The following is a 24,996-nucleotide window of genomic DNA, read 5'->3' as shown; positions in this document are numbered from 1 at the left end:
ACTCTTACTCTATATATGATTGTACTAATCATTTAGTAAATTATATACCTTAGCCTAACCCTATATGTACAAGTAACTAGAAATAATATTATATTTTTTATAAGTGAGAATATGTATATATACACATGCACATGCATGCGCGCGCGCACACACACACACACACACACACACACACACACACAGAGAGAGAGAGAGAGAGAGAGAGAGAGAGAGAGAGAGAGGAGAGTTCATATTATGTTTCTTATAGAGGAATGTTTTATGTATAGAGAGAGAGAGAGGTGTATCTAGAGAGCAAGTAGAGAGAGAGAGAAAGAGAGAGATTAGGGGTGTATCTAAAGAGCATAAAGGGAGAGAGAGATTAGGAGGGGTATCTAGAAAGTAGGGTGAGAGAGATAAGTGGGTGTATCTAGAGATTAGAGAGATAGATTAGGGGGCATATCTAGAGACTAGAGAGAGAGAGGGTATATTTAGATAGTGGGGGGAGATATTAATGGGTGTAGTTAGAGAGAGAGGGTGAGAGAGAGGGGAGAGAGAGAGAGGGGGGGGGGAGGGATTACATTATTAAAAAGGTCAATAACTTGTATCACAATAGCACTAATCATGGACACTATAATAGAACTAACCCAAATTAAAATTTAACCTGTCAGTTATCCTAACATGATGGTAAAGTGTAATAATAGAACTAACATCAACTATAATATGATTAGTAACCCACAAATTATCTTAACTACAATAATAACACAAACCCTAATGCTAACACTAACTCTAACTCTAACTCTAACTAGATAATTCTAATTTTAACCCTAACCCTAACCCTAACCCTAACCCTGAATCTAACTCTAACTTTAACTCTAACTCTATCTCTAACTTTAATTCTCCCCCCTAACCCTAACCTTAACCATTTATAATCCTAAATCTAATGCTAATTCTAACCCTAACCCTAATTCTAGCCCTAACCCTAACCCTTACTATAACTCTAATCCTAACTCTAATTCTAACTCTAAGACTAATTCTAACCCTAATTTTAATCCATATTCTAACTCTAACCCTAACTATAACTATAACTCTAACTCTAATCGTAACCCTAACACTAACCCTAACTCAAAACCTAACTCAAACCCTAATCCTACCCATAACACTATATATAATGCTAATCCTAACCCTAGCACTATATGTAACTCTAACTCTAATCCTAACTCTAATTCTAATCATAAGCCCAATCCTAATTCTAACCATAACTTTAAAGCTAAATATAACCCTAAATCTAACCCTAACTCCAGCCCTAACCCTAAATCTAACCCTAACCCCAACTCTATATCCAACTTTAACTCTGTTTGATCCCTAACTCTAACTCTAATTCTAACCCTAACCCTAACCCTAGCCTCAATTTTAGCTCAAATTCTAACCCTAACACTAACACAAAGACTAACACTAAAACTAACACTAATTATAACCTTAACCCTAATGCTAACCCTAACTCTAACCATAACCCTTATGCTAATCATAATCCTAGCCCTAATTCTAACCCTACCTCTAACTCTAACTCTTGTTCTAATTCTAATTCTAGCTCTAACTCTAGCTCAAATCCTACCTCTAAATCTAACCCTAACCCTAACCCTAATTCTAACCCTAACTTTATTTGTAACCCTAATTCTAGCCCTAACCCTAATTCTTATCCTTACTCTAACTCTATCTCTAACTCAATCTATAACCCTAATTATATATGTAACCCTAACCCTAATTCTAACTCTAACTCTAATTGTAACTCTAATTCTACCCCTAATCCTAACCCTAACTTGTATAACCCTAACTCCAACCCTAATTATAACCCTAACCCCAATTCTAGCTCTAACCCTAACCTAATTCTAACCTTAACTATAACTCTGATCCTAACTCTAACCCTAATTATAACTCTAACTCTAATTCTTACCCTAACCCTAATTCTAACCCTAACCCTAACTCTAACCCTAACCCTAACTATAATGCTAATTCTAATCCTAACCCTAATTCTAACTCTGATTCTTACCCTAAATCTAACTCTAACTCTAACTCTAACTCTAACCCTAACTCCAACTCTAACTTTATCTCTAATTCTAACCCTACCCCTAATTCTAACCCTAACTCTAACTCTGACTCTTTTTGAAACCCTAACCTCAATATTAACCCTAACCCTAATCTAACCCTGACCACAACTCTATCTCTAACTTTAAATCTAACTCTAACTTGAACCCTAACTCTAACTCTAATTCTAATGATAACCCTAACCCTAATTCTATCCCCAATTCTAACCCTAACTCTAACTCTAATTCTAACTCTAACTCTTATACTAACACTAACACTAACACTACCTCTAATTTTAACTCTAACTGTAATTGTAACCCTAACCCTAATGCCAACCCTAACCATAACCCTAACACTAACCCTAACCTTAACTCTAACACTAATTCTAATCCTAACCTTAATTCTAACCCTAAATATAACCCTAACTCTAGCTCTAACTCTAACTCCAACCCTTATTCTAACTCTAATTCTAACTCTATCTCTAACCCTAACCCTAACTCTTATTCTAACCCTGACACTAACCCCAACTGTATTTGTAACCCTAATTCTTACCCTCACCCTAATTCTTACCCTTACACTAACCCTAACTCTAACTCTAATCCTAACTATATTTGTAACCCTAATTCTAACCCTAACCCTAATCCCAAATTTAACTCTAATTTTAAACCTAACCCTAAGCCTAACCTTAACTCTAACCCTGACCCTAATGCTAGCTCTAATTGTAAACCTAACCCTAATAAGAACCCTAACTCTAATTCAAACCCTATTCCTTACCCTAATTTTCATCCTAATGCTAACCCTAACTCTAACTCTAACCCTAACCCTAACCTTAACACTAACCCTAACCTTAATTCTAACCTTAACCCTAACCTTAACTCTAACTCTAATCCTAACCCTAACCTTAACACTAACCTTAACCATAAACATTAATTTGTCCTTAACTCTAACCCTAAATCTAACTCTACCATAATTGGACTCTAACGATAACCCTAACCCTAACTTTAATCCTAGCTCAAATCTTAACACTAACTATAATTCTAGAACCTTAACCCTTACTCAAGCCCTAACCCTAACCCTAGCCCTACTATAACCCTAACCCTAACCATAACCATAAGTCTAACCCTAACCTTAACCATGAGCATAACTCTAACCCTAAACTTAACCATAAACATAACTCTATCCCTAACACTAACCCTAAATCTAACTCTACCATAATTAGACTCTAACCCTAACCCTAAACCTAACTTTAATCCTAACTAAAACCCTAACCCTAATCCTAAATCTAACCTTAACCCTAACTCAAACCCTAACCCTACCCATACAATAACCCTAACTTGAGCCCTATAATAACCCTGACCCTAACCCTAACCATAACCATAATTCTAACCCTAACCTTAACCATGAGCATAACTCTAACCCTAAATCTAACTCTACAATAATTGGACTCTAACCCTAACTCTAACCCTAACTTTAATCCTAACTCAAACCCTAACCTTAACCCTGACTCAAGCCCTAACCCTAGCCTTACTATGACACAAACCCTAGCCATAACCATAACTCTAACCCTAACCTTAACCATGACCATAACTCTAACCCTAACCTTAACCATAAACATAACTCTAATCTGAACCTTAACTGTAACTCTAACAATAACCATAACCATAAACATAACTCTAATCCGAACCTTAACCATAACTCTAACAATAACCATAACCATAACTGTAACCCTAACCTTAACCATAACTCAAACCCTAACCCTAACTCTAGCCCTAACCCTAATGCTAACCCTAACCCTTATTCTATCCCTATGGTTAACATTAACTATAATGGTAACTTTGTCCCTAACCATATATCTATGTTTGACTATAACATTTTACATTACAATTTTCCAAAAATAAAATTACTATTTTTAAATCTAAATTAAACTCCATAAATTAAATAAAAATAAAAATAAAAATATAAATTTGAAGTATAATTTTATAGTAACTTTATAAAATCAATTAACAATTTTATAATAACCTTATCAAAATATAAATAAAAAGAAAATATTTTTCCTATTGTGTCACGACTGCCACTAGCTTATATATACCTATATATATATATATATATATATATATATATATATATATATATATATATATATATATATATATATATATATATATATATATATTACGTCGAGAGTAATCGTTCTTGAGGCACGTATTTTTTTCCATAAATCCCAATTTTGATTAAAATAACCTTGAGATTAAATAAAAATAGGCACCTCGAGAATGATTACTCATATATATATATACATATACATATATATATATATACATATACATATATATATACATATATATATATATATATATACATATACATATATATATATACATATACATATACATATACATATATATACATATACATATACATATACATATACATATACATATACGTATAAGCTAGTCTTTAATGTCTCCTCCAGATTTTTTGATTGTGCTCACACTTGCTTTGATTCTTTCCACATGTTTTGCAATGCTTTCATCTTCTCTCATTTTCATCTGATCAAATTGACCCCTAAGACTTTCAACCTTAGCTCTTCTTACATTGTCATGTTCTCCATAAATGTCTTTCAATTTGGTCCACATTTCATGATCATTTTTGCAATCTTTTACTTCATCAAATTCAACATAACTGAGAGTAGATATAATATTGATCATCATGATATGTTTCTTCTTTTCAACAATATCTTCAATTGATAATGTTCCAATGGGTGTCTTGTATTCAACATCAAGATATTTACACCAAAAATTGTTGATGGTAGCCAGATGTAGCCTCATAAGTCCTTGTCATGCTACAAAATTGTCTATGTTCAACTTGGGAATCTCTCTTCTATAAGACATCTTGATCTTTAGCTTAGATCCTTCATACCTTCTCTACAAGCACCAAAATCTCTGATACCAATTTTTGGAAATATAAGAGGAGTAACTAAAAGGGGAGGGGTGAATCAGTTACTACAAAAATAAATCCCAGATCCCTTAAATGTCAGTACAAAATAAACTCTAAAAACTAATTATAGTTGATGCTCAAAAAACATACATAAAATGCTGCAACTCAATAAATACTGAATATGAAAACTTTAGATGTTATATTTGATTACTATTACTTTAACGTAGTTGCAAAAATATAAAAGAAAATAGCATGAACACATTTGACACCAAGATTTACTGTGGAAACCCAATTTGGGAAAAGTCACCAATTGCAACTAGTTACTATTTTTCACTCTTCTGAAGTGAGCTCTGTTAGGAGCCAACCTTGTTAAAGATTACAAAAGACACAATTAGGTGTGACCCTGTTAGAGTATTTAATCACCCTATTAGGAGTGGCCATATTAGAGGTCTTTAGAAAATTTAGTAGAAATGCCACCTTGTTAGAGGATTTACAAATAGTTGTTAAGCCAACTCTGTTAAGAGATTTAGGTTATTGCTACAAAGGTTAGAGAGCAATAAATGACATGACGTGATTTGAATGCAATTGAATTACTGATTACAGATCTCTATTCTGGCTTGTCTACTTGTTCCTTCCTGATCAAATATATCTTTTCACCTCCATAAGGATATTCTGCTTATCCTTCTAATTCTCTTCTTTTGTCCATCATTAAATCTTCAAAAATACATTCACAACTTCGTACTTTTTAACTCACAACTTGACCTTATAGTTATATCATTCACATTGTCAAGTTGGCCAAAATACAACTTAGAATAATTCATATTCATCTTCTTAGTCATCTAGAACTAATAGATAAATCAATTAAGCTTAATATGCCAAAAAAAGAAAATCCTTCGTTACTTGATCTTGCTTGGTAGACACTAACTCAGAAATGATTTTTTTGTATTAACCAAGTGAACTCAGTTAACATTGCATATTCACAAAGTTTCTTTGGTAACCGAGTGAGCTCGATTAACACTGGTTCCATCCAACTTTTCTTCATTGACCAAGTGATCTCAGTTAAGACTCATCTTCTGCAGACTTTCCTTTGATGTTTGAGTGAACTTGATAGACACTACCATCTAAACTAGGAATACATACGAACACTCAGTAGACATAGAAAAATGTCTTCACTAGTTGAGTGAGTTTAGTATGCACTGACTGATAATGATATGATATTTGTGTAACATCAAAGATAATACACAATTAATCAATTGTATCCAACACCTATAGTTGGAAATCTTAGAGTGTTGGCTGACCTCATGGAAGGAGGTGTATGCACATCATCAAAACCCAAAAAAAATCAAATATGTGTGTGTGTGTGTGTGTGGGTATGTATAGATATGATGTATTGTATTTTAAAAATATATATTGCAAAAACACGACAATAGTAATATAAAAGATTCAATAACAATCATGAAGAAAATAATGTCCCTTCTGATGATTAATAATTAAAATCACATACCTATAGGAGCTACACTAGTACCCTTATCAAGTGGAACAACTCGGCGAGGTCTGAAAATTGATGTAACAAAACATACACATTTTGGTTCATGATCCATATATTAGTATAAAACATAAATATTATTGAACTATTGTCCTAGAAAAATATTCATTGTTTCTTACTTCTAGATAGTGTGCTCTATGACACAATTCATTTCTTGTGGCATCTTTCTCTTTTGTTGGATTTGGATCCATCACAAGCCCAAGAATTTGTAGATTGATACTGTTAAGGCTCTTTTTACACATGCTTATAGGGTCACTGGTATATGCAATGTCATCATTGCATAATACTGTGGCCACTATATAAGAAACTATTTCCTCTTGTGTAATATGTTCTTTTGCCTTTCCCCAAGCATCAAATTGTGACAAAAACATCAGTAAAATCACCAAAACAAGTCCAAAACCTTATGAAAAATAATATAATAATATGACATTTTGTAAAATTATAATTACAAAAATTTTTATATAAAAGGTTTACCTATGCTAGAGAAGGGGTGGGAGCAACATCCCTACCTTAGTCATTTGATGGATTAGTCATGTCACCTCGTGACAAAGAATATATATAAAAACATCAATATAATGAAAGGAATAGTCAACTTAGCAAAAAAATTATTAATATAATGGTATATTATATATTGGAATCTAATTGGACATAATTAGTTTAAATATTACATATATAGTACTTACAAGTCCCATGATAGTAACTTTCTTTGAACCTATGCGATTCAAATTGTAATGTATTAGCAACTCTTGCCTTGAAGTTATTGATTTTATCCCACATACAAAAATATGATTTCCCTCACCCACCTCAAAAATGCAATTAGGTCGCTTATTAGTTAACCTAGGATGCGTACTATTTATAAAACCTACAATGTTCCCTATTTCTTTTGGCCTTCCATCAATTTACACATCAAGTCTTCTAATTTGATAATTTTCTTTCCATTGTAGATAATTTGTTGACAGTGCATACCTATGCATACTTTTTTTATATTGAACTATCCCATCCAATTATTGTAATTGTAACAAGATTCTACATACTCCATCAATTCAACAACTTTGTTATAACTGACCTTTATGCCATCCATGAAAAATAGGCCCAAACCATGTAATGATTATGGAGCTATGCAATATATTCTCTCATTAACACAAAAATCAGTGTTAATTGGATAGGGTATGTGTTCTTTCTCAAGATGTGTGTACCTAAACAAAACCTTGATGTCACCCTTTGTCTCATCATCATAAGAATATGACCCTTCTTGAGCAACAAAAAATTGCATGTGTTTATTGAATTTTCTTCTAATCTTTTGACCTCTAGTTTGTGTCTCCTTCATAGATCTACTACATGTCTTAGTATTTTCTTCTATTCTCACATTTCCCTCACTCAAGGAAGACAAATATAAAAAATACTTATTTGGTGGTACCTATAGCCCATCAAATGGGAGATATAGTTTAAGGAGAGAAATATTTTTCTATAAAATGAAGCTAATATTGATGAAGTTTTCCTAAAGTTAATGTTGAAGGTAAAGAGAAAGCAAGCATGGAATAAACTTATACCTCCCTATCCATTTCACTATGTATGATCCTCATCAAAGGGGTATAGTTTCCTATATATGTAAATCATTTGTCTTAAGTTAGTTACAAATTATATGATACTTATGCTAAAAATTATATAGAATATAACATGAGTAATATGCATACATCAAAATCATTGTATACTTTTTAATTTGTTACCTCTATGAAAAACATATTATAAGTAATCAGCACCAAGAATTGAGTATCATAACAAATATTTCAACCTAATCAACAACTAATACTTTTCCATTAATCATGGAATTGATCATCTTCTTCATCCATCTCATCATCATGAACATCATCATTATTGCCATCATCATCCAAATTGTAAGAACTACCATTGTCATGATCATGATCATCACTATGACCATCATCATCATTGTCATTGTCATCATCATCATTACTATCACCACCACCATCATCATTCACACTACCATCATCATCATCATCATCATCATCATCAATTCTTGCACCATCATCATGAACATCTTCTCCATCAGCAACATCATCTTATATAGTGCAAGGTAGGAGAATCCCCAAAGGAGATGTCCTAGCCCCCAGTAATATAACCACATAGTGGAAACACAATAGCAAGAAGCAACAATGCAAGATTTGATACCAAATTATAATGATTTTTTCATAGATATAATTGATTACATGCAATGTGCCTAGCTATAAGGCCTTCCAGGTTAGGGCCAAATACAAACAACAATTACTAAACAATCAGTTCTGCAAGATCCCTCAAAATCTAACCCAAATAATAATCCTAGCTAGTCCAAATATGTAACATAACAACAATCTAGAAGAAACCACCTAGGAAATCTAAACTTGTACTCACAAGCCCACTAAGCAATCTCCTTGTTTTCTAAGCTTTAGCTACTAGCTCTGTTAGAATTTTTTAGAATAACTGAGAGGGGGGAGGGGGGGGGGGGGGGGGGGGGGTGTGAATTAGTTATCCAAGGTATGAATGCCCTAATAATACTTTTTCACAAATTATAGTGAATCCATAAAATTTTCATCCATCTAAGCTTAAATCAATCATCCTAGCAAATTATATATAGTAAATCAATATGCAGAGATAAAACATGCAAGATCAACAAATGACACAATGATTTATGTAGAAACCCAATTTGGGAAAAACCACTAGTAACATGCTACTTGATTTTCACTCTTCTAAAGTGATGCCCTGTTAAAAGCCTACCTTATTAAAGGCTTACAACACACTATTAAATGTGACCTTGTTAGAGGATTTCACCATACTATTAGGAATGGGCTTGATCAAAGGACTTTAGAACATTAACTTGGAATGTCACCCTATTAAAGGATTTACAACATGGCTATTAAACCAACCTAAGTCCATAGGATTTAAACTGTGAATTACAATTGCTAGAAAGTAACAATAATGGATTTTTGATCTGATACAACTTACAAAATATCTTGTAGATTTCAGATCACACTTCAACTCAATCCTTTGCTTGGCTTTAATCACTTCAGCTCTAACAGCTTGTCATCTCAAGCTTCACCTCCTTGAATCTTCTTACTCATCATACCAATGCAATCATATCTGTGGTCATCTGTTGAAGTAGAGTAACTGTGCTTTCTTACTCCTTAGCACCTCCTTCAACACTTTATGCTTTCATGCTTGACCTCCTCTCTCTTTGCTTCATGACCTTGTTATTCCTTGAATAGAAATCTGGATTTCCTTTGCCGCTCGATTCTCTCTCTCCAACTTTAGGGTTTCAAATGGATTAGGTAGGATACAATGTATTTACCCCATATCTTGCTCTTATCTAGAAACTTCATCTAGATTCCATTTGTATTCTCCAAAAATGTTCTACATGGTGATTTGTGCCACCAAATCATCACTCTTATCTTCTATTTAATTCACAAAATTCAAGATAACAACTTTGTCGGCTCATATCTGACAAATCCTCAATTTTTGAAATAATGTAGCAACTCAACACTATTGGTTTACTGATGCTTGAAATCTCTGTGTTACTTGACACTTGTATTTTCTTGGTACTTGTATTTTCTCAGCACTTGTATTTGCTCAGCACTTGTATTTGCTCGGCACTTGATTCTACTCGGCACTTGTTTCTGCTCGGCATCTGAAGTTCACTTGAGACTTACTAAAGTTGAGCTTGCTCAGCTTCAAATAGGAATCTGTTTGGCACTTACTAGCTTGCTTAGCTCTCTCTCTCTAATGAAGTTAGTTAGGCTTTTCAAATGACTTAGCTAAAACCTTACATCTTTGATATGTTTCAGTGTGCCCATTCTCTGTGTCTTAGAGTATGTCATCAATACACTTTTTCATCAATGGCTTAGCTAATCCTTGTACTTCATTACAACATCATAACTTCAACCTTTCTCTAGGTGTTCTAGTTACATCTTATTGATTGCCTCCTCCTTGTCAATAAATCAATTGATAGTATTTGGATCACTAAAGCAATTATCATTCCTGCAAGCAACAAGTTTGACATCAATGAAAAAAGAATGATTGAGAACATTCTTTACTAGTTCCATTACATTTTATGTATGATCTCTTCAGTCATTTTCGACAATCTCCCTCATGAGATTTTCAATCATTTCCAACAATCTCCCTCTTTGGCATTGATGGCAAACCAAACTGATCAATTGATCAACTTAGTTACCACCAAGATTGTATATATTGTCTGCTACTTTCTTGATTGCTGCATCCTTACTACTGATCTCATATATCTCCCTCTTTCTTATATATCTCCCTCTTGCCTTGTATTGATCAATATTCTGCATATTTCTCCCTCTTTGAGATAAATTCCAAAGATGGAGCACAATATAAGCTTTGGCTATGATGTCTTCTCCCTCTGTCACCATGCATGTTACTGATTTGGATTTTTTGCTCTTGCTGTCATCCTTTGCATCATTCTTCAGATATTTCAATGATTTATTCCTATTGATGCAGGGCAGCTTCCTTGTTGTTTTATACTACTTGAGTTAGGGACATTACCCCCAACTTGCCTCTAAGATATTCATAAGCATCCTTGGGCAATTGTTTGGTGAAGATATCTGCAATTTGTTCCTTTGTATGAATGTACTCCAACTTCACTTGTTTGTCTTCTACCAATTCTCTGACATAGTGATACTTGATTGCAATATGCTTGGTTTTTGCATGCATTACTAGGTTTTTGGATATGTTTATAGCACTTGTATTATCAAAATACAATATCACAGGTTTAGTTACCTCTTCTTTCATTCCTTTGAATAAATGTGTGAGCCACACAATGTTTGTACAATTGACTACTGTTGCCACATATTCTTATTCTGTAGTGGACTGAGATGTGCATGTTTGTTTCTTTCTGGTCCAAGTAACTAGCCTTTTACAAAAAAATAATGCACTTCCACTTGTTCTTTTTCTGTCATCAATGTTGCCTCCCCAATTTGCATCTATATATGTGTTGAGTTCAAACTTCTCATTCTTTTTGTAATATAGACCAAAGTTATCAGTTCCTTTGAGATACCTCATTATTCTTTTTACTGCTATGAGATGATTTTCTTTGGGATTTGCAGAGAATCTAGCCACTATTCCAACTGCTAATGCTATGTCTGATCTGCTATGTACAACATTTTGTAGTTTTCCAATCATGAATCTGTACATTGTTTGATTGACTTCAGCTGATACATCATTTTTGGATAGTTTATTTCCTATTGCCATTGGTGTGCTGATTGGTTTGGACTCCTCCAATCCAAACATTTTAAGTATCTCTTTGATGTATTTTGATTGTGTCACAAATATACCATGTTTTAGTTGATGTACTTGTAATCCAACAAAAAATTTGATCTCTCCAAACATAGACATTTCAAACTCATGTTTCATTTTGTCAGCAAAGCCTTTGCAAAGCACTTCCTTTCCTCCAAAAATTATGTCATCCACAAAGATTTTAGATACAATAATATCATTACCTTCTTTTGATTTGATGTACATGTTGCTATTATCATTAGTTCTTTCAAATCTTATTTGCACTAGATACTTGTGAAGTCTCTCATACCATGCTCTGGGTGCTTGTTTCAGACCATAGAGTGCTTTATGTAATTTACAAACCATATCCCTGTTGTTCTCATCAAAAAATCCCTCTAGTTGTTCAATATAGATTTCTTCTTCTAGTATACCATTTAAAAAAGCAGACTTTACATCCATCTGATAGACTTTAAAAATTTTATATGTAGCATATGCAAGTAAAGTTCTTACTCCTTCCATTCTGGCAACATGAGCGAATGTTTTCCCATAGTCTAATCCTTCTTCTTGAGCATAACCCTTGCATACTAGTCTAGCTTTATTTCTAGTAATCTCACCATTCTCATCTAGCTTGTTTCTGAATACCCACTTGGTGCCAATCAAATTCTTGTCAACTGGTCTGGGAACCAAACTCCAGGTTTTGTTCTTCTTTATTTGATCAATCTCTTCTTTCATAGCTTTATACCAGTCATCATCTTGTAATGCACCATATACTGTCTTAGGTTCAGATTTGCTAATCAGACATGATTCATGTCTTAGTCTATTCCTAGTCATTGGTCTTGCATCTTTGTCACCAATTATCTGTTCAACAGGGTGATGTATTTTTACATATTTGGATAATCTTGGTTTTGTCCTTGTTTGCATGTTTGATCTTTCAGATTCAGGGTCACTATGTACTTTGTTGTCAGGTTGTTCTTCATCTATTTCATGTGTACTGACTTCAGGATCAGATTGTGCATTTTCTTCATTTTGTAACTTGGCTTTTGAATGTAACTCGGCATTCACTGGTTGTGACTCAACTGCAATTGAAATTTTTTGTTGAGTTTCAATTTGATTGATAGCATCCTTGTCAATAGGCATTCCTTCATAAGAATACACAAAGGTTATATATTCATTCATTCTCTTTGGTTCTTTAGCTTGGACTTCTGTATGCTCATCAAAGGTTACATTTGCACTTTCCACAATTTTGTTAGTGTTAGTATTCAAACACTTGTATGCTTTACTTCTAGTGGAGTAACCAAGGAATAAACCTTCATCACCTTTTGCATCAAATTTTCCATTTCTAGTATCTTTAAGGATAAAGCATTTGCAACCAAATACTTTGAAATGTTTTACATTGGGTGAGTGACCATACTATAATTCAAAACATGTTTTGCTAGTACCTTTCTTGACTTGTACTCAGTTCAGTGTATGAACAACTACACTTACAGCTTCTCTCCAATATTTTAGAGCAATAGTCTTTTCCATCATTAATGTTCTAGCATAGTGAATCACAGATCTATTTCTTCTCTCAACAATTCCATTTTGTGGGAGAGTTCTAGGAGCTAACATCTATCTTTTGATTCCTTTGTCATTACAAAATATCTTGAATTCGTTTGATGTGAATTCACCACCTCTGTCTGATCTCAAGCATTTCAAAATTTTTCTTGTTTCCTTTTCAAGTCTAGCCACATACCACTTAAACATTGGAAAATCATCAAATTTTTTCTTTAAGAACATAACAGTCATCATCCTGGAATAGTCATCAACAAACAACATTATGTATTTATCTCCTTTATATCTTTGTATTTCCATTGGACCACATAAGTCAGTATGAACTAACTCAAGTACTTCTTTAGATGTATAGTTTTTTCTTTTGAAACTTGATGTTGTCATCTTTCCTAGCTGACATTGTTTGCACATGATATTATCATGTTTATTCAATTTTGGTAAACCTCTGACTTTCTTCATTTTATTGATATTGACCAGATTGTCAAAGCTGACATGACATAGCCTTTTCTGCCATAACCATTCATCATCAAATTTTGCAACAAATCAAGAAACATCATCCATATCAAGATAAAACAGATTACTTCTTGTCTGATCTCCTTTTCCTATCAGTTTGCCTTCAGTACCATAGATTTTTGCAGTTTTGTTTCCAAATTCTACTTTGCATCCTACATTGCCTAACTGTGAGATAGTCAGAAAATTATAGTTTAATCCTTCAACATAGTATGCATTATCACATGAAATTTGTTCTGTGAGCTTAATGGAGCCTTTTCCTTTTATTTGACATGGAGCATCATTACCAAATCTAACACTATTTCCATCATACTGAGTAAAGTTAACGAACTTATTTTTGTCTCCTGTCATGCGATGTGAGCATCCACTGTCTATGATCCACCTGTCATTTTTGTTCATACATGTTACCAGTGTTGTTGGTTCTTCTTCATCAGACTGGTCCTTCATGGCTACATAAACAACTTCATCATCATTATCATCAGAATTCTCTTCAGCAATATAACACTTCTTACCTTTGTCTTTGTAATCTTTCTTATCATCTTCTCTTCTATATTTTTACTTGTTTCCTTCCTTGTAATCCTTTTTCTATTTACACCTTGCAGCAATATGTCCTACTTCATTGCAATTGAAACAAATGATAGGCATCTTACCTTTGAATTTTCCTTTGCCTCTATGAAATCTTCTAGCTAGCAAAGCTTCCAATTGTTCCACATCTTCCTCATCAGTGCTATTGTCACTGGATACATATTTCATTTTTCTTCCTTTCTTTGATTTCACCTGTTCAACATCTTTCAGTGATAGCTTGGCCTTGAAATCAGATTCAACATTCTCAAGTCTGTAGTTATCAAAGTTGGATAACTCAAATGCAGTTAGTCTTCCCACTATACCTTCAAAACTTAGATTATTTCCTAGTACACATCTCAGTTCTTGTATTGCTGATACTCTAATAGCATAGATAGGGAGCAAGGTTCTTAAGAACTTACTATTAACAATATCTTCATCCAATTGACCACTCAAACATCTTATTGCACTTACCACTTCCTTTATTCTTGTGCCATACTGAGCAACATTCTCACTTTCCTCCATTTTTATATCATCAAAATTTCCTCTGAGGCTTTCTTTTTTTGCTCTTTGGACATTCTAATCTCCTCCATAGATGTTTGATAGGGCTTTCCACATTTTGAATGCAGTTTCACATCCGTTGATATCATCAAATTCAACAAAGTTGAGTGCAGAAGCGATCTCCAACATTGTTTGATTGTGTTCCTATTTGTTTTTCAAATCTTCTACAGTAAGAGTACCAGTTGGATCAACATGTTCAGTAACAATTGAATTTTGGGCATAATCTCCTATGGATCCAAGATGTAGCTTCATCAAACTTTTCCATGCAACAAAGTTGTCTTCGTTGATCTTGGGGACTTCTCTCTTAGGCACTCTAATCTTTTCTACTTCTAGTCCCTTTAAACTGAATCAGGAGTTTGGCTCTGATACCAATTGTTAGAATTCTTTAGAATAACTGGGGGGGGGGGGTGTGAATCAGTTATCCAAGGTATGAATGCCCTAATAATACTTTTTCATAAATTATAGTGAATCCATAAACTTTTCATCCATCCAAGCTTAAATCAATCATCCTAGCAAATTATAGTAAATCAATATGCAAAGATAAAACATGCAAGATTAACACATGACACAATGATTTACGTGGAATCCAATTTGGGAAAAACCACCAGTAACATGCTACTTGATTTTCACTCTTCTAAAGTGATGCCCTATTAAAAGCCTACCCTATTAAAGGCTTACAACACACTATTAAATGTGACCTTGTTAGAGGATTTCACCATACTGTTAGGAATGGGCTTGATCAAAGGACTTTAAAACATTCACTTGGAATGTCACCCTGTTAAAAGATTTACAACATGGCTATTAAACCAACCTAAGTCCATAGGATTTAAACTATTTGTTACAATTGCTAGAAAGTAACAATAATGGCTTTTTAATTTGATACAACTTACAACATATCTGGTAGATCTCAGATCACACTTCAGCTCAATCCTTTGCTTGGCTTTAATAACTTCAGCTCTAACAGCTTGTCATCTCAAGCTTCACCTCCTAGAGTCTCCTTACTCATCATACCAATACAATCATATCTGTGGTCATCTATTGAAGCAGAGTAACTATGCTTTCTTACTCCTTAGAACCTCCTTCAACACTTTATGCTTTCATGCTTGACCTCCTCTCTCTTTGCTTTGTGACCTTGTTATTCCTCAAATAGAAATTTGGATTGCCTTTGTCGCTCGATTCTTCCTCTCCAACTTTAGGGTTTCAAATGGATTAGGTAGGATACAATGTATTTACCCCATATCTTGCTCTTATCTAGAAACTTCATCTAGAGTCCAGTTGTATTCTCCAAAAATGTTCTACATGGTGTTCTGTACCACCAAATCATCACTCTTATCTTCTATTTAATTCACAGAATTCAAGATAACAACCTTGTTGGCTCAGATTTGACGAATCCTCAATTTTTGAAATAATGCAGCAACTCAGCACTATTGGTTTATTGATGCTCGGTATCTCTATGTTACTCAACACTTGTATTTGTTCGACACTTGTATCTGCTCAGCACTTGTATCTACTCGGCACTTGTATTTGCTCGACACTTATTTCTGTTTGGCACTTGTTTTTGCTCGACACTTTTTTCTGCTTGGCATCTGAAGTTCACTCAAAACTTACTAAAGTTGAGCTTGCTCGACTTCAACAAAGAATTTGTTTGGCACTTACTAGCTTTCTCGGCTCTCTCTTTCTAATGAGCTTAGTTAGGCTTTTCAAATGACTTAGCTAAAACCTTACATCTTTGATATGTTTCAATGTGCCCATTCTTTGTGTCTTAGAGTATGTCATCAATACACTTTTTGATCAATGGCTTAGTTGATCCTTGTACTTCATTACAACATCATAACTTCAACCTTTCTCTAGGTGTTTTGGTTACATCTTATTGATTGCCTCCTCCTTGTCAATCAATCAATTGATAGTATTTGGATCACTAAAGCAATTGTCATTCTTGCAAGCAACAAGTTTGACATCAATGACAAAACAATGATTGAGAACATTCTATACCGGTTCCATTACTTTTTATGTATGATCTCTTCAGTCATTTTGAACAATCTCCCTCATTAGCTTTTCAATCATTTCCAACAAGTTCTTCTCATAAACTCACAACTCCACCACAATCTTGCTATAAATTGCCTCACATTTGGTACTTTGTTCATAGACTCAGGAAAACTCACCCTTTAGCTACTCTCCACACTCAACTCTGTTAGAAGTTGTAATCTTTCCTTGGTGTATTTATAAACCAAGGTTAGAACTCCTTTATTAATTATTATAATATATTAGTATATAAGCCAAGGTATCCTAATATATTTCTTTTTTGTCCCTTTTCCACTACATCTTATTTTGTCATCTAGTGGAATATGTGAGGACAAATATATATTGTAATTTCTAATTTTAGATTATTCCTCCTTAAGAGGAATCTCACACTTGGCCTCACACACTTATGAATGGTGGCATTCATAGACATGGGAGTTACATTCTAACTCCTCTCTCTCATCTCTATTTAAGAGATGACCCTCTTCTCTCATTTAACAATGAGGTTTCTTCCTCTTCTCAATTATTGTATGAGCATTGCTCTCTATCTCTCTCTCTCCTCTTTCTTAGGATTTTCATGCCTCATTCATAATATCACAAGGGGTTTTCTTTGCTTTCCCCTTTCCAAATATCTTGTCTCATGGTGTTGGAGTTTGAAGCTTTCTCTCTCCTATTTTATGGTAATATCTTTTCATGCATTTACTCACTTAGATTCTTTCCTGGTATTGTTTATTTACAGATTTCTTTTTCCATTTCTAACATGGTATCAGAGCAGTTTAATCTTTGTTTTGAGTGTTTGCATGAAGGTACGATTCGAAGGAGACTCTTGAGAGAGATTTCACTAATTTCTTCTTTAATCTTGTTAAGATGGAAGGAATTTTTTTTTTTTTTTTTTGAGTTTGGCTGGTTTACCGCCAAACCCGATTAACTTTTGTTTGCTTTGATTTGTGCAGGTTACTTCTTATTTTCTATTATTTTTCATCTAACCCCCTTTGGAAGGCTTGTCGCCAAAGGGTTTTCCTATCTTTTTCAAATTCATATCTTAGTCTACTCATATTTTAAAATATTTTTAATACATTTCATTTCTTGAATTTAATTTTTTTTATATATCTATACCTCACTTGAAAATCTGTTGCAAATAAGAGCTATTTCATTGTCTTTAACCAAAGATATCCTCTATGATATCTTGCATGAAATAAGAGAAATTTGTCATAGAGGATATCAAAAAGACTATGCTTTTTCATCTTTTCATGTCTGCATGTTTTAAGTTTCTAATTTTGTCTCTTGCATGTTTAGAATATTCTCTGTGCAATTATTATTCTCTGTCTTTTTAAAAAAAATAGATCATTGCTCATCTTTTCTTGTCTTTTCATGCAAGATTCTTTTTCTTTTTTAAGCTCGTGACAGAAGCATCATTTACTTTTATTATTGCCTTTTGTCAACCTATTTTTGGCAGGTAATCATTCATTGTCAAGCTTTTATTCAAACTTTTTTTAGAAAAGTTTTTTAACTCTTTTTAGTATATTCTTATCTGCCAGATCTGACATCTATTATTAATTACTAAGCCTTTTTAGTTATATCTTTCTTAATGTTTTATTTCAAAAAAAATTCTTTTTGAATCACTTTCCATTGTGAAGGCACAGTATGAGGAAAATGGGGAGATCTTTTCTTGCCCCATGACTTTACGTTCTTATTACCTTGAGGTTATATTTTTGAACCAAGGTAAATATTGTGACTTTTTATAAATTGTGACTTTCCAAAATATTAAGTATGGAAAGGTGATTATTTTCTTTAACCAATTTATTTTCGTATATTTATTTGAGTATATATGGGGGCCCACATATATGCCCAGATAAATATATAATTTATGACTATAATGATTCAGAAATTCATATATACTTTTGCAATATGAATTAAGTACTCATGTTTACCCTCAATGGAGTTTTATACCTGATATCTATATTTAGTTGATCTTCCTTAAATCATTTTACTTAATTGGATTATGAGTAATCTTACACATTTTCCTTCATTTTGATATTTTGATGTGCCCATAGTTGCAATTTTATGCTTCTATAGCATCGTTCTATGCCCATGTTGGCACTTTATGGTTTTATACCATTGATCTACATGATTTATATGATATTTTTTGAGTTGCATAGGGAGTTTAATATTTTTTCAAGGATAACTATGTAGGTCCCCTCAGTATAACTGATACATAGTTTCCTTATCTGGCCCATGGAGTATCCCTCCATCCTATATTGGTATGCACTCATTTTATATGGAGTTTCCCTCCATGATGTTGTTCCTCAATGAAGAGGATGTTATTATTGGAGTTTTCCCTCCAAATTCAGATAATTTGATCCAATTTGAAGGCAATATGTTGTTATATCCTCATAATCCATTCTTTTGATTATCCTAACAAAAATCATGATAATTCTAATTTGATCAGCATGTCTCTCCTTTATATATTAATGTGATAATGATCTGCATACTTTATTGCCTAGATCGTGGGTCATGTAGGTGATGGAGTCATGACCCATTCACCTGTAGTGGGATGACTCATTAGTGGATTGTCTATATCCACATGATTGATGCATGTTGATGCATGTTTCATTAGTTGGACTTGTCTGTGGTCATTTGTGCATTAGTATCATATACTTTTCATGAGAACATTGATCAAGCTTTTTACTCAATTTGTCCTTGTTGACAATTTTTTGAGCATATACTTTATCTTGATATCAGGTTATCTCCATTGTTTTGTGGTAACATGTTTTACTCATTGTTTCTCTATGAGAACTTTATTATCCTTATTCAAAAGGATTTTGAATTTGCATATATGATGGCATTCTACTTGTGGATAGTTGTCTTCTTGTTTTTTTTCAGGTGATCCATCAAGGAACCTTCTTCATTTTACACATATGAAGAGGTGTCTATGCTTCCACATGATCACATTCAAAGGACTCATGTACTTCTCTTGGATCTACAAATGTTCCATATGGCTTGAAGACAATCAAATTACTTCATCTTGAAGATTAAGTTGCAGATTTTTGTAAATTATGGGTTTAATACCCTTTGATGTAATTACCCCAAGTAAAGATTAAAGGGGGGTGTTAGAAGTTGTAATCTTTCCTTGGTGTATTTATAAACCAACGTTAGAACTCCTCTATTTATTATTATAATATATTAGGATATAAGCCAAGGTATCCTAATATATTTCTTTTTTGTCCCTTTTCCACTACATCTTATTTTGTCATCTAGTGGAATATGTGAGGACAAATATATATTGTAATTTCTAATTTTAGATTATTCCTCCTTAAGAGGAATCTCACACTTGGCCTCACACACTTATGAATGGTGGCATTCATAGACATGGGAGTTACATTCTAACTCCTCTCTCTCATCTCTATTTAAGAGATGACCCTCTTCTCTCATTTAACAATGAGATTTCTTCCTCTTCTCAATTATTGTATGAGCATTGCTCTTTATCTCTCTCTCTCTCCTCCTTCTTAGGCTTTTCATGCCTCATTAATAATATCACAAGGGGTTTTCTTTGCTTTCCCCTTTCCAAATATCTTGTCTCATGGTGTTGGAGTTTGAAGCTTTCTCTCTCCTATTTTATGGTAATATCTTTTCATGCATTTACTCACTTAGATTCTTTCTTGGTATTATTTATTTACAGATTTCTTTTTCCATTTCTAACAAACTCAATGACTAAAAGACTCCACAAGACCCCTAATTATACCCAACAAAGCCAAAAGTCAGCCTAGAAATTACAAATTGAATAAACCCCTTATATTAAATACTTGAAGAGCTAAAAGTTAGCCTCCAACATTAATTAAATGTCTATTAATTGATATCTGAGAAAAATTGTGATATCTCATAGCTATGATTGAATTAGATCTCGTGCTTCAAAAAAAGGTATAAATTTAAGTTCTCTACAACCCCTAAAATGCAAAAAGACTGATTCATCAAGGTTATCTATGCATCCATCCCAAAAGTCACACACAAAATCTATTGTGCAAAACTGCTAGAAATTGATACTCTAGGAGAACTTCTATATCTCCCAACTTATAATGAATTAGGATTGGTGCCCTTAACTAGAATAGTAGTCTAGTCCTTCTTCAATCCCTAAAATGTGCATCATCTCATTCATTTTGAAAAATTATTTACCTGGCCTACAATAGGCACCTAGAAACTAGAAAACACAGTTCCAGTAGCAAGGTAAAAATAACTCAAACTTCACCTGAATCCATAAAATCTCTATGCAATCATAAGAAAAGGTTATCCAATGTGTATGCAACACATCCCTAACCATGAAAAGCATAACTCCTTGAAAATCCAAGCTCAATGCTCCTGCATTAGACTCCCCAGGTAAATAGAAAAGTATGTCCCATACTTTGATGCCCAAAGAAAGACCTACAACCAACTTCATCTTTACCAAAGGCTTCCACTACATCAAATTCAATAAAAAATATTTGAAAATCAACCATTTATGATTCATCCACTAAAATATTAGAATTGAATACACATCAACAACCTAATCAACATGCTCACACCTAGGAACAAACTAAACATAATGCTTCATCATCAAACACTTATCCACATTAGCAACTAGTGAATCCATACAAAAAACAAAAAACTCCATATCAGCAACAATATGTAGATCTCCATCAACACATGCCAAAATTACAACACCAACAATCTCATTGCTCACAACAAGATTCTCTACAATACATAACTCACTACCAACAACAACTAGATCATCCATGGTTGACAACTCTACAATTTCCATGTTAGACTCAGCCAACTGATCATGAAAACCAACCTCTATCCCAACACCAACAAGGATAGGAATATCTCCAACAACAATCTCCAACTACTCTAAAAGTTTTCTATTAGACTCCATAATTTGATAAATAAAACCATCATCTTCCACCTCGACCTTGCCATGCCATCTTCTCTCAAAAACAAGTCTCTTAACTGTCCATACAACTCTCTTCAAGATTAGTATAATCCAACTCCAAAAAAATCTATGGAATGCCTTCCTCATCCTTATCTAAATCAGCTAAACTAGTTTCAAACCAAGCAACCTCCTCCTTAGCTCGATCAACCAAACTAGCTTCAAACCAAGTAGACATCTTAGAAAACTTCCTTTCCATCCCATCATAGAGATTCACAATAATCTTAGGGTCCAATCCTCTTGGAGCCCTCTTCCAAGATCTTTGCAAACCCTCTACAGAAAATCCTTCCCATGCTCCTTGTGACAAAATTGAATTTTTTCCAAGTTGAAACACAAGTTTCCACTTCACACGAATAATTAGGAATCACATCACAAGTCTAGGACTAGGGATCTTCAATCCACAATCTCTCTATAATCATGCCTCAACAAGATTAGTCTTCCATCTTCACATCCATCAATCCATCTGCAAGCCTTCTACAATTGCAAGTTAGAGCCATGATCTACTACCTCACAACCAAAAGATCTAGGACTTTAGAAAGAAAATCTACCACTAGATCAAGATCAAATCAGATCTACTTCTACAACCCAAGTCCTAGTGTAAACTACCTCACCTTCGGCAATCTATCTACACACTTAGGAACAACCTTTAATTTGATACCATCTAACATAGTGCAAGGCAGGAAAATCACCAAAGGAGATTTCCTAGCCCCCAACAATATAAGCACATAGTGGAAACACAATAGCAAGAAGCAACAATGCAATATTTGATACCAAATTACAATAATTTTTTCATAGATATAACATATTACATGCAATGTGCTTAGCTGTAAGGCCTTCTGAGTTAGGGCCAAATACAAACAATAATTAAAAAACATCTAGTTCTTTAAGATCCCTTAAGATCCAACCCAAACACTAACCCTAGCTAGTCCAGATCTATAACATAATAGAAATCTGGAAGAAACCACCAAGGAAATATAAACTTGTGCTCACAAGCCCACCAAGCAATCTACTTTTTTTTCAAGCCTCAGCTACTAGCTCTTCTCATAAACTCACAACACCATCACAATCCTACTATAAACTACCTCACTCTTTAACTCTTTGTTCATAGACTCAAGAAAATTTTCTCTTCAGCTACTCTCCACACTCAACTCAATGACTAAAAGACTCCACAAGACCCCTACTTATACTCAACTAAGCCATAAGTCAGCCTAGCAATTGGGTGATCCCACAATAATGGGTTCCACTTTTTGACCATTTTTGACACTGAAATCAATATTTTTGAAACAAACCTCACATTTGAGTGACTATATCTCTAAAAATATGAATAATTTCAAGATGACATAAACTGTGATTTGTAGTACTTTGTTCCTACTTTGTAACCATAATTTTTAATTTAAAAAATAAATTATTTATGTCAATTTTTCTTCTCCTACAAAAAGTGGTACATATTAAAATTCAATATTTTTAAAGAGTGACAGTCCACTTGACACACAACTTTTTTTCTAGAAAAGATAATGAGATAATTCTTTTAGCATTGGATTTGTAACATCAATATCTAGAGAATGTTAGGATAAACCACAGATAGAAATAAAAACTACATGCAAATATAATCAATAACAGAAAATAATAGATCACATAGAAATGAACACAAGGCACCAAGATTTAACATGGTTCACCCAATCCCTGGGCTACGTCCACCAAAATAGCAAGTCCAATCTTATTATAATCCAGTGACTACAACCTGATTACAATCCGTAATCCCTTACAACTCAATACTGCCACAAGAATCAATTTTGCATCACAACATAATGGAAAAATACCCAACCCTAAACCCTTTTATACAAGTATTAAACCACTTTAGGGTTATAAGATGTCGGCCGTAATATGTCAGCTACCATGTTGGCCACGGCCCAAATTTTTTTTTCCCCACTATTTATGAAGTATGTATAGTAATTTCTTGATCAGTCACCATAATCTAACAATCTCCCACTTGGGGAATGATTAGGCTCCACACTAAACAACAATCTCCCACTTGGAGACTGATCATGTACTAATACCACTACCACATGGGGCTCCCACTGGATCAAACCACCCTGGACTCTGCTATTCTGTTATTCATGTTCAATTGAAAAGACCAACTGTAGTTGAAGAGGAGTTCAACTTCTCCCGTGTTACAACCTTTGTCAACATATCTACTGGATTGTCATTGGTATGTATCTTCTCCATCTTTAACTGTCCATCCTCCAAAATTGACCAAATGAAATGGTACCGCAACTGTATGTGTTTGGTCTTAGAATGCAGAGCTGAATTCTTTGCAAGATGAATGGCACTCTGACTATTGGTGAACAAATAATTATCCTTCTAAGGATGTCACAATTCTTTCAAGAAGAATTGAAACCATATCATCTCCTTGGCTGCCTCTGTAGCAGCAACATATTCTACCTCTATAGTGGATAGAGCATTAATCTTTTGTAACCTAAAAACCCAGCTCATGGCTGCCCCACCAATAGTAAAGACATAACCTGTAGTACTCCACTTGGTATCAATATCCCTAGCCAAATCTGAGTCAACATAGCCCTGTAAATCAGTAATAGAGCCCCCAAAGTGTAAACACTTATTGGATGTTCCTCTCAAATATCCGAGAATCCACTTGACAACATTCCAATGCTCAAATCCTGGATGACACATATACCTACTAATGACTCCCACTGCATGTGCAATATCTGGCCTAGTGCATATCATAGCATACATCAAGCTTCCTACAGCTGAAGCATAGGGTACCTTGGACATCTTATCCTCCTTTTCCTGTGTCTTGGGAAACATCTCCTTAGTCAATTTCAAATGACCAGGTAAAGGTGTGCTGACAGCTTTAGCATTCTCCATAGAGAAGCATTGCAACACCTTCTCAACATAATCAACTTGAGATAGCATCAATATTCTGTTCTTCCTATCTCTACAAATCTTCATACCAAGGATTTGTTTTGCTGCCCTCAAATCCTTCATAGAAAAT

This window comes from Cupressus sempervirens, chromosome 3 (genome assembly GCF_028749045.1).
Source record: "Cupressus sempervirens isolate cs-2001-9-10 chromosome 3, ASM2874904v1, whole genome shotgun sequence".
Lineage (NCBI taxonomy): Eukaryota > Viridiplantae > Streptophyta > Pinopsida > Cupressales > Cupressaceae > Cupressus > Cupressus sempervirens.
Note: the sequence above shows the minus strand (reverse complement) of the source record.